A 15,929-nucleotide genomic window follows, 5' to 3' on the forward strand; every position below is an offset into this window, starting at 1 on the left:
TCTCAATACAATGAAAGCTATTAAAGGGCTTTCAGCAAGGGAGAGAAGTCATCTGATTTACATTTTAAGTTGGTCCGTCTCACTGCTTAGTGGATTGGAGGGGGAGACAAGTTAAGGAGCTGGTTGTTGTGTTAGTAGTACTCCTGTCACTTTCACGCCTGCATTTGTTGACCTCTAAAATCCCTGCAGCCTTAGATCCTACTCACCTGGCAACACTGCCTCCCAAAAGTCTAATAATCCTATTCACTTGGCTCCCAGACATCCCTGCAATTTCCACTCCAAACCGTGAGCCCGTCCAAACTAATGCTCCCACTTTCTAGGGGTCCTGCCACATACACTTCATGGACCGCTTGCTCTCCAGCTCCCATCTGCACTCCTCTGAGAGGATTAAGCCTGATTCCCTCATAATCATCATCTCCTTTATGCCTCTACTTGCCTCCTAGTTCAAACTCATGCCACTTTCTGTATTCCTGACGCTAAGAGTCATAATGTTTTCTCTGCAAATAATTTTATTTCATGTAATTGTAAAATGCCTGGGGTTGAAAAGGACTTTAAAGATATCCTGGTTAACCTGAAGGTTTTTATGACAAGGGAACAGGCCTGGTTAGAAGACTTTCCATGGTCCCAAAGGTTAGGATGTCTGACTTCCTATTTAGAGTTCTTTGCATGATTTTAAAGCAATTTTGTGAAAAAGAACACTTGCAAAATGCTTCCTGTTTTGCAAAACACTTCAATACATACCATGGTGTAGAATCATTGCAGCCCCCAAGTAATGGACATAAATGGAAGCTGAGAAAGATGGAGTGCTGAGAGGGACCAGGCCAGGCTTCGACTCAAGTCTTCTGGCTCCAAATGCTGCATAAACTATGAAAACATCCTACTGTTAGATGAAGTTAGTCCAGGGGCATCAAAGTTAGAGGTCTCCTATTTCTGCTCGTTATTATTGATCAATGATACCTTTGTGTGTATTTGTTTTACATTCCTTCTGAAGATCAGATTTTTTACTGCGGTTAAGGAGGGACTTTGTCCAATACTGGGAATTTACTGGAAAGAGGGAGAGGGCTTCTGAGCAGGAGACAAATTTTAAAGAATAAAGAAAATGAAGAAAAGAGCTGCATACTCTGCCAAGTTGATGATTTGGCCTAGGATTGGATATAAATGCCCAAGGCCATTAGGGCAACTACCATTGTCAGAAGATTCTCTATAAAACTGGTTTTCTACCTGCCCCATGGCCCAGTGGTTAAAGTTCTATGTGCTCCACTTCGGCAACCCAGGTTCATGAGTTCAGATCCCGGGTGTGGACCTAGTCCGCTCATCAGTCACACTGTGGAGGCATCCTGAATACAAAATAGAGGAAGATTGGCACAGATCTTAGCTCAGGGTTAATCTTCATCAAGCCAAAAAAAAAGAAGAAGAAGAAGAATGGCAACAGATTTTAGCTCAGGGTGAATTTTCCTCACCAAAAACAAACAAACAAAAAAACAAACTGGCTTTCTTATTTTAAGTAAAAGTTAACACAGCACAACTCCAACATAGTAGAGACTGTGGATGGTTTCACGGAGTTCATTATTAAAAGATTTGAACTACATACAAACTGGATTATTTGTACTGTTTTTTCCAGCACATTTGAGGTGTAGAGTTTCAAATCCAATGTCAAAAAAATCCTAAGTGACAAAAAATATGTCCTTCTTGATTGCTTTGCCGGATGTGGAAGAGATTACTGCTTCAGTGTAAACATATTTCAGAATGCATTGCATCCTGATGATACAATTAGTTCTATTCTTGTTCTGAAAGTGGAAAGGGGTCAGGGGCCCCACATAACTGACACTTAAAGCAGCAGCTGATGCAAGCTGGGCACCAACACGCACCCAGAAGCAACGGCTCACTCTTGCCCTCACAGCCCAACAAAGACAGGTTAACAGAACACTATGCAAAAATTATTGCTTCCTTGCTCTTTAATTTGCTTTTACTTTGATGCACTCAAACTTCTTTTTTTTTTTTCCAAACAGCAAACCTATCATTGTTAACATCTCCTTAGGGCATGTAGGTAGAGTTTATGTGTGTCGTAAAATGTCTCAATTGTGAATGAAAAGCTCTGCACTTACCTCAAATGCTAAGCACCCTAAGAACATAGCTCATTCCCTTTGTGAATAGTTGCTCAACTAAGAGAAACCATATGGTTGTATTACATTGAAAGACCAGGGTAATGTAATTATTAGAATTTCTTCCAGTTTTATTGAGAAATAATTGGCATACATCACTGTACAAGTTTAAGGTACACACCATATGGGTTGATTTACATATATTGTGAAATGATTGCCAAAATAGGTTTGGTTAACATCCATCATTTCTTAATATTATCCCTTGGACTTGGAGAAAGGGCCATGATAAACCAAGCAAACAACACTACTTGTTTTTAGAAGGCTAAGAAAGAGTGTCAAAAATAGCAAGTGTTCCACTGGAAATAATCATGCAAAATACACATATCTCAAACATCATCAAATCTGAATGTATTTCAGGACATCCTCTGCTACCACATTCCATCCAGTTTACACTTCTCACCAATTAAGCCACCCAAGTTGTGACATGCGGATCCTGGCTTAGCTCAGTTGAGGGCTGTGAGCCTGGTGGTATAGAGGAGTCAGTAAAATACCTCGCCCTGCATACCTCTCATGCCTATGGAAAGACCCCAAGATTGTGGTTCACAAAGATACAGAAAGCTTACAGTGCATTACCTCGGCCTTGGGGGTTGATGCATTCCTCAGAGTTAACCGAAATCTGGAGGCACTGAATCACCTTTTCTAACACTGCACTCCATTGTAAGTAGTCAATGTTTAAGATCAGGTAAGACGACTAGTTGAAGATAAGATTGTACTGCTAAGATCACCCTTTCCAGCTTTTTAAAGCACTGAATGGTGCATTGTACAGGGGACTTTCAGCTCAATAAGAATTCTCGTGACCGAGTAATGTTTGTATTCGTGTTACCTTTATTTCTTTGGGTAAATTCACTGAAAATGTCTTTATATTTAAGATTCAGATGAAAACAAAATAAAAATGTTTTAGGAACACAAAATAAGTAACACTAGTCAAAATGTCACATTTCTGCTTTATTAACAATTGAGTTTTACATAAAGAGCACTTTATTTGCCATTGAATTAAAAAAGGATGCCGGGAGTTCAGTGCAATTCAATAGGCTTCTATATTCACGCAGTGTCTGGTTCTTAGAAGTGTATTTTACAACCAACAAGAATGACAATGACTATGAGTAACCTTCTCCATCATGAATACCTCCAGAAGATAAAAGAATATCATGCTACAAAACTAACTATATACAAAAAAATAAGTAAAAATGAACAATCCAGAACATTGTCCACATAAAAGCAAACAACTGAACTGGCTTTCATAGATCACTTAGTCCCTTTACCAATCCATTAGGATAGTGATGAAATTAATATAACTTAGGTGGGTATCTCCTGGCCAGGGACTGTGGCATTATGGCTCTGTGGCCGGCTTACTTTTGGCTCCAAGAAGACAAAAGCCAGAGCAAGAAACCAGTGACACCACTTCCACCATTAAGACACACAGCAATTGACCCTTAAGGCTCTGTCATTTGAGCCTTCCAAAGCGACTACAAATGAGCACATTCTCAAGATCTGACAGCTAAACCTTTCAGTGCAGCCATTGTACTTCCAACCAAAGGAGAGGCTAACTCTGAGCCTGGTAGTACTTTCCCAAGGTCTTAGAAGTCAGAAAGCGTAAGGTAAATTTAGATAAAGTTGACAAATCTCGTGAAAAAGTGTTAGAGATCTCGGTTTCCACAACTCTATAAGAAATTGGAGAAATTTACAAAGCAAGTTAAACAGAAGAGACACACAGTTCCACTACATCCTTGGGAGACTTTTCCTGAATGCCAAAGAAGAAAAAAGTTCTCAAATACAAGAAAAACATATTTATATATCAGAAAAACCTGGAAAATGCATTGCAAAAAAATCATGGGTAGCACCTACAAAAGAAATAGGACCCTGAAAGTACAATGTATCACATTCTGGGGCAGTTTAAGTTTCGGTTAAGTATCATTTATTCCTTGACTTGCTATACCAAGATATACTTACACCTGGTTCTTATATTTTAAAATTGCGTTTCAGATCCTAACCCAAAATAGCTAGCAGCATGTTACTCTGATTTCCTGGAATTACAGATCCACAGAGCTAGAAAGATATTCAAGATGATTTGTTTCAACACCTATTTATAGATACATGTCCTGAGACCCAGATGGGATGAAGGTCATGCAGTGGCCAAATGAAAACTAGGACCCAGATTCCTTGATTCCTAGTTTAATTTACTGAATCTTACTTGTGATTTAAAATGACAATAGTTCAAAAAACTTTGAGACTGGTTGCCGCAGTCATTCCATGTATACTTTGCTACCATAGGTGATAAAAAATAACCAAAGTGGGGGCTGGCTCCGTGGCCGAGTGGTTAAGTTTGCACGCTCCGCTGCAGGCGGCCCAGTGTTTCGTTGGTTCGAATCCTGGGAGTGGACATGGCACGGCTCATCAAACCACGCTGAGGCAGCGTCCCACATGCCACAAATAGAAGGACCCACAACAAAGAATACACAACTATGTACCTGGGGGCTTTGGGGAGAAAAAGGAAAAAAATTTTTAAAAAAATAACCAAAGTGAAGAATCAAGATAATGACACAGAAACATCCCACTCACCAAAGATAACTTCAATGAGCAAAAATATTCCTATCACTCTTTTTGCCTTAAATTGTCAAACGTATCACCTAATTTCTTCATTTCCCTTTAACGCTATCGCCTAAGTTAGAAGCACTTTCTTCTTTAAAAACCCTTTAGCAGGTTTGTAACCTGAGGTTACAAATAAGCCCCAAATTTCAGTGGCCTAAAACAAAAAGGGTTTTGTCACTCATGCTAAATATCCAGTCTGGTTCAACAGTGGGCACTGGACATTATCATCATTCAGAGACACAGGACCCTGGAGAGCTACCCTAGACAGATCCCCAGAGGGTGTCAGACTATGGATTAAACACTCTGCTTCAGAAGTGACACACAGTTCTGCTCCCGAGTCATTGGTCTAAACTGGTCACATGATCCCACCCAACCACATGGGGTCAAGAAAAGCAATATTCAAGGCAAAAAGTCAGAAATACGAAAAACTGGGCATTGACCTTCTTTGATTGAATACACAAGTTTATTAAGCGTCTAATTTTTTTTATCATAAGCAGAAAGAAGCTAAAAAGAATGTCACTAAGAATCAAGAACCTTTAGCAGTAGACTTTGTTCAACCACCAGATAACCAACGACCCTGGCAAGACACATCGGTTTGTTCATTTGCAAAATAACAGGCAAGAAAGGGTGACTTCTAAGGTCCCATCTAGCCTTTACAAGACCTGCAATCCTAACTTACTGAGTTTATGAGTGTGTACAGGAGGACTTCTCACTGGTTGCATTAGTAATGCTAAAATCAAGATATATTCTCTTGAAAATGCAGTATTCAAATACAGAAGTATTAATTTTAAAAAACCAATTTAAAAAAATGGTGATTACTTGTTTTTCTTTTTTTTCTTTACTTTGTTATCCTCCTGTCCCCCCTCACCCCCCGCCACCCAAAATAGTCACAGAAGTTGAAAATCTCACCTTGTTCAAGAAATTATGTCATGTAGCTTGCAGAGAGCTTGCTCCAAAGAATCCTACAGCAACATCTAGGAATAGTTTCCTTAACCAAAGCAAGAGTTTTCTGTTCACTCTGGACCTGACCACGCTCTACCATGCTTAGATGCACAATCTTTTTGTTATTTATTTATCTCTGCTTATATTTGTCCCTTTTCTTAGCAGGTTGAAAGGCAATAATGTAGCATTATACTTCTTCCTTACAGGGATCAGCCCGTGACATTTTACCTGAAGTAAGGTCATTCTGTCCAACCAGTTGAGGAGACATGGATACTCATATTTACTCCCAATCATTAAGAACAATCTTAACAGAAAAAAAAATGTTTTACAAAATATGGAAAGAGAACTGTATAAGCTTCTCTTTGAGAAAGGAAAATGTGAAATTAGAAATATGACTCCTTTTAAAAAGTGAATCCATTTTAATAAAAGGTAGATTATAGGGCAAGTCATTTGAACCCAAAAAACTCTATGTGAATCCTAGGTTATTAAATATCTTGATCTGTGCTATTAAGGAACCTGAATTTGGGGCGTAACGAATGAAAAGAGAGCCCTTGTTAGCTACTGATTAACTAAGGTGGATGGTCTCAACTAAGGTTAAAATTAACTATCCTCTTTTCTCTTCCACAAATGATAGATTCCTCCATGGAGTTTTTCCCAACTATCTAACGTAAGGAAAAGACACTCTTGCTCTCCTTGTCTCCATAAGTCATTAAACACGAACAGGGCGGGAGATGATGCCAAGTCATAAACTGTACATGCTGTTAATCACTTCAGATATATAGGAATGTAAACTAAACTTAGTGGGTTTTAAAAAATTCTTTTCCTGCCTAGAGCCAAGTCTTGGTCCCATCAACACTGCACAAACATCAGTGTGGCCTCCAGCATCGGACCCAACTCTGTCTGCTCCCTCCCTACTGCAGCTGTTTGCAACTAACTTGAATTATTATCATTAAAGAGCTTCTCACAATTTCTGAACCCAAAACACAGTGCAGAGCATTGTTCATTCATCTACATTATAGAAAAATAGAGATTTGTTTTGAAAATAAAGGTCTACCTAAAGCCCCAAGTCATTAAATCAGAAACTAAATTGCAGGTTGATGGTGGTGAAATAAGAGCTCAGAAAGAACTGGAGAAATAGAATCATTAAGGCTTAGATTTTCTAACTACCTATGTTAACCAAGGCAATCTTAAATGAGACGCATTTTTCTTCCTTCCAAGAAAACTTTTTCATCTACACAATTAAGGGATTAGATTAGAGAAATGATTCTTAACCAGGCAAGTACATCAGATTACCTAGGAAATTTTTCCAAACGCACAGATCCATCCACATCTCAGACCTACCAAATAAGAAAGCAGCACATATATTTTGGAAATGTCCCACGAAAGGATTCTGATATACACTTTTAGTTTGTAAATTCTTTTTCCTTTTTAAAGGATTGGCACCTGAGCTAACTCTGTTGCCAATCTTCTTTTTCTTCTTCTTCTTCCCAAAGCCTCCCAGTACATAGTTATATATTCTAGTTGTAGGTCCTTCTAGTTGTGCTATGTGGGACACCGCCTCAGCATGGCCTGATGAGCGGTGCTAAGTCCACACCCAGAATCTGAACCGACGAAACCCTGGGCCACCGAAGCGGAGCGCGCAAACTCAACCACTCGGCCATGGGGCTGGCTCAGTTTGTAAATTCTAAATCTCTGAAGTCCCTTCCAGCTCTAAGCTCTACATTGAGAAATGACGCCAATCAGAAAAGAGCTCTACAGGGTTGAATCAATAAGGCTCTGCAAGCAACAATGATTTACTGATTACACAGTGGCACTGTAGTGAAAGGAGAACCACACCTGGTCTCCATCTTGTCGTACAGCTGTTGAGAAGCCTTTCATATTAGATTTGCATTTCACAGATGGTCTTGTACACAGAAGAGGGAACAGGCTTTGGCCCAAGTTCAAATTATTGCTTCTTCATTAGTAGCTGGGTAACTAATCTTTCACTAGCTACTAAACTTAAACCTTTTGAGCCTGTTTTGTCATGTGTAAAACGGGAATAAGGATCACTCTCTCACCTGCGGACAGTGCCTCACGCAGGGCTGGATGTATAACAGGTGCTGCGTAAAGGTCACTTCCCAACCCATCACACTTTCTCCTGCTTCTGTCTCCTCATTTCTCTAAAGATAAGCCTTTTCCTGTGTTTTATAACCAATTATAAAACCAATAAAACATTTTGATTTAAAGAGAAAACTCTAGTGTCTTTTTTTTTTCTGCTTTTTTTCTCCCCAAGTACATAGTTGTATCTTTTAGTTGTGGGTCCTTCTAGTTATGGCATGTAGATAGGTGAAATATTATACCCAATAGTCCACAAACCTGAGTTTACTTATTATTATTTCCTAAACCCCACACCTCACTTAAGTCATTTCTATTTCCAAGTCAAAACCTCCCCTTTTCTAAATAGAAGGCCTTGGAGGGGCTGCAGCAGTGAAGTGCACACGTTCCGCTTCAGCGGCCCAGGATCCTGGGTGAGGACATGGCACTGCTTGTCAAGCCACGCTGTGGTAGGCGTCTCACATATGAAGTAGAGGAAGATGGGCATGGATGTTAGCTCAGGGCCAGACTCCCTCAGCAAAAAGAGGATTGGTGGCAGATGTTAGCTCAGGGCTAATTTTCCTAAAAAAATACATACATAAATAAATTAATTAATTAAACAAATAGAAGGCCTTGGGCAAGTCACTTCATCTTGTGGGCCTTAGTTGTGTAAAGTAGGAATGACAATATCTTCATACCTTGTGGTGAGATCCAAGTGAGATTATATATATGCAAGTTATTTACCACATATTTAATATTATGCAAATATAAAGGGAGGTCATCATATAGCAACTCTTAACAGTCTTTCATCAGGCTTCTCAGAGGTGACAAATTTGACTTGCTTTCACCCTAGTTTTCTTTCTTCATTCCCATATTATAAGAAGAAAGAATAAAGACAAAAACAAAACCAACTACCTAAATGTGAAGAAAGTATACTATTTACCTAACAAATAAGTTGATTTGTAACCATAAAATCATATACGAGTTTCAACCTCAATAATGGATATCCTACTTGTCTTTCACATATGTATTTCACTTTAGTAAATCACATACTGAGACTTTTTAATTTCCCACAACCTCCCTAATGTAACCTAAGAAGAGTTCTGTGGAATAATAATTACATATGCATATTTAAGACTTTATATTTTAAATATTTTTTAATAATTTTGAAGACAATAACAAAATAAATAGCAAAGCTGTAATTTCCTCAAATGAGAAAGTTTTAATATAGGATGCTATCTAAGCATATCAGAATAACTGAAGATAATGTAGATAATATTGTCCAGAAATCCCTGATATATTTGAAGATTTGCCCAGTTAGGCTTGGCCGATTTGGGGCTGCCTCTTTCGATTCTTATATCATCTGACATGTGGTGCCATACATCTGTTTTTTGGTGAGGAGATTGGCCCTGAGCTAACACCTGTTGCCAACCTTCTTCTTTTTTTTCTCCCCAGCACATAGTTGTATATCCTAGCTGTAGGTCATTCCATTTCTCTATGTGGGATGCCACTACACCATGACTTGATGAGCAGTACACAGTTCCGCACCCAGGATCTGAACTGGTGAATCCTAGGCTGCCAAAGCAGAGCATGTGAACTTGATCCCTAGGCCACAAGGCTGCCCCCCATACATCTATTTTTTTTTAATTAAAAGAAATAGTAAGTTTTCACAATAATTTTGCAAAATCCTTTAAAACTGAGGGTACATGAGACCAGGGTATGCAGTTTCTATGCTGCCAATAGAGGGCGTGGTCCCAGAGTTTCTGCTGATGCCTCTACAAGGCCTCTTCAGGAACTGAATATTTCTGTTCTGACTGGGTTGACTTTCACCATATCCTAGCCATGAAGATCACTCAGCTCACTTAATGTCTGTTGTCTAAAGCTGAGTTCCTGGGTGTAGCAACAGACCTAGGTTCCACAATTTCCTTCTTTCAACCAATGATTTTACAAATCCTGATTTGCATCAATCCTGGTATGCATCAAGCAGCAAAATCATACGTTTTAATTTAGTTCACTGCTCTGTCAGTAGTTTCTATTTTTACTTATGTTTCAAAAAGTTTTATTTTCGTGCATTTCGGGTAATTTTATTAATGCACAACTTTAAATTTCTGAACAATAACACATTAAGACTAAACCCATAAATGAAAATGAAACAAGTGAATTATTCCAGTAAGTTTGTCACTTCATATTCACTCAGTAACTGAGTTAAATAATAGTAATTAAACAGTTCAACCAAATTAAAACTTCAATGACTAGATAACTTGTTCATGATTATTCAACAAACCAACAATAATACTTAAGAATAAAATATAAAACCTAGAACTAAATTTAATGATAAATATACAGTATCTATTTTTTAATTGCACAATTTCAGCAGGACATTAAAGAGAAGTCTCAAATAAATGGTGAGATACACACCAGATTCATAAATGGAAGGACTCAATACTGTAAATAAATAAACTCTGTATAAACTAATTGATTCAATGTGATTCCAATAAAAAGTAAACTGGTATTTTTTGGGGAAAAGGTCACAAAATGAATTTAAGGACTTCTTGTCAATAAGGCCAATAGAGCATGCTGGGCTCACTTAGGAAGCCTACTTCATCCCCACTCATTGCCACCCCATCCCACATTCTTCTCTGCTAACATATATAAAATATAACAAAGTATTTAAAAATATATAGCTGGGCATAAAGCAAGAAAGGGAAATCTCCCAGAAACAAAAAAGAAACTCAAAACCCACAATTGTGCTTAGGACTTGCAGACCTAGTAGGAATATGAGAATAGGATATTTGCCTTGGAGTGTAGAGTTTATCTATCACGTGGAGCTGGAATTAAGCACCTTATATAAAGTCAGGAGGGGGAAGGACTAGAAAAGCTCCATCCTCTCAGAAGGGAAGCAGTACAAAAGCCTGGCCCTGAGCTAGAGATGGAAAAAGAGTGACCCATGAGAAACTTAAGCCTGTTCAGGGCACAAGAAACGAGTTCAAATGAAGCCCAACTACACAGGATTGGAAACCAGATCCCAAACTGAGGAAACATGCAGACCTCAACAAATGAAATGTAAAACTGCCTCGTAGGAACACCACCACAACCCAGGACACACGTAACTCACATGCCAAACTTACAAAGATGATAAGGCGCGTGAACAAGCAAACCACCATGAGAAAGAGAAAATTAACAGATGAATCAAAAAGGAGAATTTACTCCACCAAAAGTACAGATAATAGAGCACTCTAAGAATTTTAATGTTTTTAAAATGTTTGACAAGATAAAGGATGGAACAGAACATACACATCAAGGGCAAGACATTACAAAACAAAAGAACAAGGAGATTTCAAAAAGAATCACACAGAGATCTCAAATTAAAAATATCGTTAATTTATAAAAAGAAAAAAGTAGACCATTTAAAAAATTGTATTGTTTAAAACTTTTCTTCTCATCTTCCCCTGCGGAACAGTCTAGCTCTCCATCTCATTGACGTTGGACTTGGCCAATGACTTGCTTTGGTCAATGGCCTAAGTGATACTACACCAGTTTTAAGCAGAGGCTTGAGTAAGCATTGCAAGCTTTGGTCTGCCCTCTTGCATACCTTGAGAACCTCACATCCCAGAGAGAGGGTGCTGTCTTCCTTTAGCCTGGGTCTCAGAATAAGAAGGCATATAGGGTTGACTGAACTTGACCCACCTTCTGGAGCAGACACCTGCAGCCTCTGATGTGCAATGTGAGCAACAAAGAGATACTTGTTGTAAGCCACTGAGTTTGTAAAGGTGTTTGTTACAATGTATTATCAAAGCAAAAGCTGGGGGCCAGCCCTGTGGTGCAGCAGTTAAGTTTGCACATTCCGCTTCTCAGCGGCCCAGGGTTTGCCGGTTCAGATCCCAGGTGCGGACATGGCACCGCTTGGCAAAAGCCATGCTGTGGTAGGTGTCCCACATATAAAGCAGAGGAAGATGGGCATGGATGTTAGCTCAGGGCCAGTCTTCCTCAGCAAAAAGAGGAGGATTGGCAGTAGTTAGCTCAGGGCTAATCTTCCTCAAAAAAAAAAAAAAAAGCAAAAGCTGATCAATGCAGTCAGCTGAAGAGAAGATTGGTGAAATTAAAGATAAATCCAAAGAAAGCCCAGGACATAATACAGAGAAACAACTTTAATGGAAAATATATAAAGTTAAGAGACATGAGGACAGAATAAGAATTTTCAGCATATGCTTGTAATAACTCTGACAGTATAGACTAGAGAAAATGGGGAATGTACTACTTTTCTGTTGCCATGAAACAATTTACCATCAACTTAGTGGCTGCTCCAGGGTCCTAGTCATGTGGCCCTCTCACAACATGGCAGCTTGCTTATTCAAAGCCAGTAGATGAATCCCACTCCAGTCTTAAATAATGTAACATAATCAAGAGAGTAACTATCCCATCATCTTCACAGGCTCCAGCCAACACTCAATGGAAAGAGATTTACAGGGGTGTACACCAGGGGGTGGAATCTTGGGAGACATCTCAGAATTTTGCCTACCACAGGGAAAAAGCAATATTAGAAGCTATGCTCCTGATCAAACCACTTCTATTACTTCTGCTCTTAACCACTAAAGGATCTGCACATAGCATTTAGCAGAGCATTGGCACAACACGACATTGCCCTCAGCATCCTCAGGGCACAGCAGGGCTTCCTCTAGAGCCGTAGAAGACTAACTCATGTCCCCATGCCAGGTCATCACCTTTCTTCCACCTTTTCAGGTCAATCTAATATCCTACCTCCAGACACAAAACTCCTCTTCTATGGAATAAACTGCACTTGTTCTCTGCCAATGTAAACACTTTATGTGTGACTCACATGTATTTTTCAAGATGTCTTTTCATCTTTTAAGAACACATTAAGAGGAACTTTATTTAGATTTTCCCCTTGTCACTCTTTTACATTAAAAGACTTTGACTGAATAACATTACAAATTCTAGGAAGATAATATGAAAGCTAATAGTTTAAAGCCCTTTTAAAATTCCCAAAAGCTGAAAAGAGAAATCTATTAGCATTCTTGTTTATGTTAGAGTTTATTGGCTGATGGGCATCATCTTTATTGTTTTACAGGAACACATATTTTTTTAAATTGATCAATGGTAGAATACAAATGGTGAACAATTAATCTTAACTGTTTATTGCTTCTGTGAGTCTCTGGAAACAGAAGGGTAAAAATGTCTTATGTGCTTATTACACAAAAGCAATATTTCAGATCACTTCCCCAGCTGTGGAACAGATTGCAAACCTCATTTTAAAATTACCTAATGTATGTTTTAATTGATTAATTAAAATTCTCCGAGCATCAATTTAGGAAATGAAAATAGTTATTGTGACATTCCTGTGAATAAGTTTAATTCCTATAATAACCATCTCTGCCTTTCCTTTCTATCGTCTTGTCAATTAAGTATTATTGAAAAACTATAGATGGTTTTGTATGTGTGAGTCTCATACTGAACAAGCAGGACTCATGGGGTATAATCAGAAAATGATTTTATCTATTTTCTCCACTGCCTCTTTAAGTTTAGTTTGTGGGAATGGTTCTTCCTTCATCCTTGGATGACATTCAGGACACCTGTCATGACTTTTCTAGTCACTCTTAAACAATGAAGACACTTCAAATCACTCTAAGTCCAAAAAATCAATCACAGTTTTGTAATTAATATGTCCAATCTAATATAGCACTCAAACTCTTCCAACTTTATGTAAAGTTAAATTTCTCCCTCCTTCCATTATGGCTTAATGAGCACTTTTACTGAACACTTTCCCACTTGTACTGGGAAAGGTAGACAGGGAAAGATTCTTCTCTCTTTAGCTGATTCTTAATGTAGGTTGCCCCACTTTCTGATACCAAAGTAGGGATGAGGTAGGGGGAAGAAGAGGCGGCAAGAGAGTTCCTCCTTGACTAGTACAGATGTAATGATCTAATGCTGGCGATCTGTAAGCTTGGCAGGTATTTAAAGCTTACTTTTCCTCTTGAGCCAGGGATGGAATGGTGCTGAGGGGAATCGGGCACAGAGAGGTGGAAAGCCTCCATTCTACCCCCATCACTGAGGACCTATCACCTACAGATCCATTGTTGCAGATGGTTATTTATGGCTGTCTCTTCAGTTTACTCTGCTGAGGTCCAGGTGGCCCTCTTACATATGACCTGAGATGACCCCCAGCTAGCTCACTCCCCAGCATGGTCTACCTTTGGTCCTTGGGGAGCAATCCTGCACTCTGTGCTCTACCAAACTATGGAACAATGCAGTTATTGCTCTTTTGATCCACCATCAGAGAAGCTAGGCAGCCAGTCTCTTGCCCTTTAGATTTCTCAGGCATGAATCTCTGATCCAATATGCATCCCAATCAGGAGGGGATACACATTAAACACTCCAAATGGTCTACATAAAACCCCTTTCTCTAGACTTGAGTTGAATGGGCAAATACCTCACAGCCCTCTGTCAGGGTGGCCAGGAGGGGGAAATCAAACCTGCCACCAATTGTCTAAAAATCTTCTTCTAATCATTATTTTCTTGGCCTCGCCAACCTGTTTTATCAGCTGTAGGTGATCGATGAGTTCACCGCGAACAACTGTTGTCCTGTGCTTCCTTTTCCAAGTCTGCATTGTAGTCTTATACCTGACTTTGGAATATGGCCTCTATTGTCTTAAGCCACAGCTAAAATTGAAAACTAAAAAGGTTCCATTTTAACATCCTGTTACGTGTGTACTCATATTTCTATCAATTGGTTCATTTTTATTTTTTCCCAGTAGAAAATATATGTATTTGGGTGGCTCACAAACTCCGACAAGCAGGGTTTGAACACCCAAGAGTTAAATAATTCCAGAAACTGAGGGTTAAGCACCAACCATGAAGGATGAAATGACAATGGCTGAGGTGGGTGTCAGGGTGAGGTGGGGTCCTGGTTAGAAGCATACAGGACAAAGAGTCAAAGACACAGAGTTCTCAACCCCTATAGCCTACTGCACCCTGGATTGAGTTCGTGACCTTTTATTCCCCCAGCTCCACTCCTCCTCTATGATAGCACCATGTAGCATAGTCACCCTGGGAGTTATCTTAGATTCCTCCCTCTCTTCCACCTGCCATATCCAATCAGTCACCAAGTCCTATTAATGCTATTTATAAAACATCCCTCCTATCTAACCTCTCTTCTCATCCCCTCTGCCATGGTTTCCATTTAGGTCCTCAACTCTTATCTATTTTTTTTTAAAATAGGACAGTGGAGCACATCTATATGGTAATGGAAAAGAGTTAACAGAGAAGAAGAGATGAAAATATTTGAGAGAGAAGACAATTGGTGAAACCAGATCCCTAAAGGAAAAGGAGAGATGGAAACTTGAACCCAAGGAAAAAGATAAATCTTGGACAATAGAGAAAAAACTTCACTATCTAAGATACTGACTCTCATAAAGCTAAATTTATTTAGCTTTTTAATGTGAATATTTTCTTTCTTTTCTGAAATAATTTAATATTAGATGGTGGTATTCTCATTTTCTTTTGTTTTGCTTGAGGAAGATTGTTGCTGAGCTAACATCTGTGCCAACCTTCCTTTATTCTGTATGTGGATCACCTCCACAGCACGGCTGCCAACAAGTAGTGTAGGTCTGTGCCTGGGAACCAGATTTGAGCTGCCAAAGTGGAGCACACTGAACTTAACCACTAGGCAATAGGGTCGGTCCCAAGATGGTAGTATTTTTAATACTTCATTGAAAAGAGTTTAAACTTAACAAGCTTTCAGTCTTTAAAATTTTTTTGAAATTTTGCTATTCTCTCAAATCCAAATCCAATTCCCCAATGTTGAGTATCAGTCTAGCTACTGACCTGTCTCTTTTCCTATCTTGTTCCTTTCTCCTAAGGAAGAAACACTTTTTTATTAGTTGTTTACATTTTCCTACTTTCCTTACACTCACTAATCATTCCACTGCAGTCTTCCTTCAGTCTGCATTTCTCTAAGAAACTGTCTGTGGCTGATGTCACACTAACCTACTTGCCAAGCCCCATGGTAACTTCTTTGACCTCATGATGCCAATGAAAGTTAACCTTAAGTTTCTAAATTCCCTTTGATTCCCTGATCTTACTCTCTCCTGATCTTTATTTTATTGGCTTTTCCTCTATGTCCTCAGGGTTTCCATTGATGAAGGC

The 15,929-nt window shown here is 39.0% G+C and overlaps 1 protein-coding gene across 12 annotated transcripts in view; it reads right to left on the reverse strand.

Annotated features, from left to right (window-relative positions):
- The window catches only part of RNF144B (ring finger protein 144B), a 306,085-nt gene that overhangs the window by 272,994 nt on the left and 17,162 nt on the right, over positions 1–15,929 (reverse strand). Inside the window, exon 2 of one of the 12 annotated variants that reach the window (XM_070515585.1) lies at positions 742–864. The exons of the other annotated variants lie outside the window; for them this stretch is intronic. The gene's annotated coding sequence lies outside the window, so the exon portion shown is untranslated. The remainder of the gene's footprint in view (positions 1–741; positions 865–15,929) is intronic. 12 annotated transcript variants of the gene reach the window in all.

Source organism: Equus asinus, chromosome 8 (assembly GCF_041296235.1).
Source record: "Equus asinus isolate D_3611 breed Donkey chromosome 8, EquAss-T2T_v2, whole genome shotgun sequence".
NCBI classification, from domain to species: domain Eukaryota; kingdom Metazoa; phylum Chordata; class Mammalia; order Perissodactyla; family Equidae; genus Equus; species Equus asinus.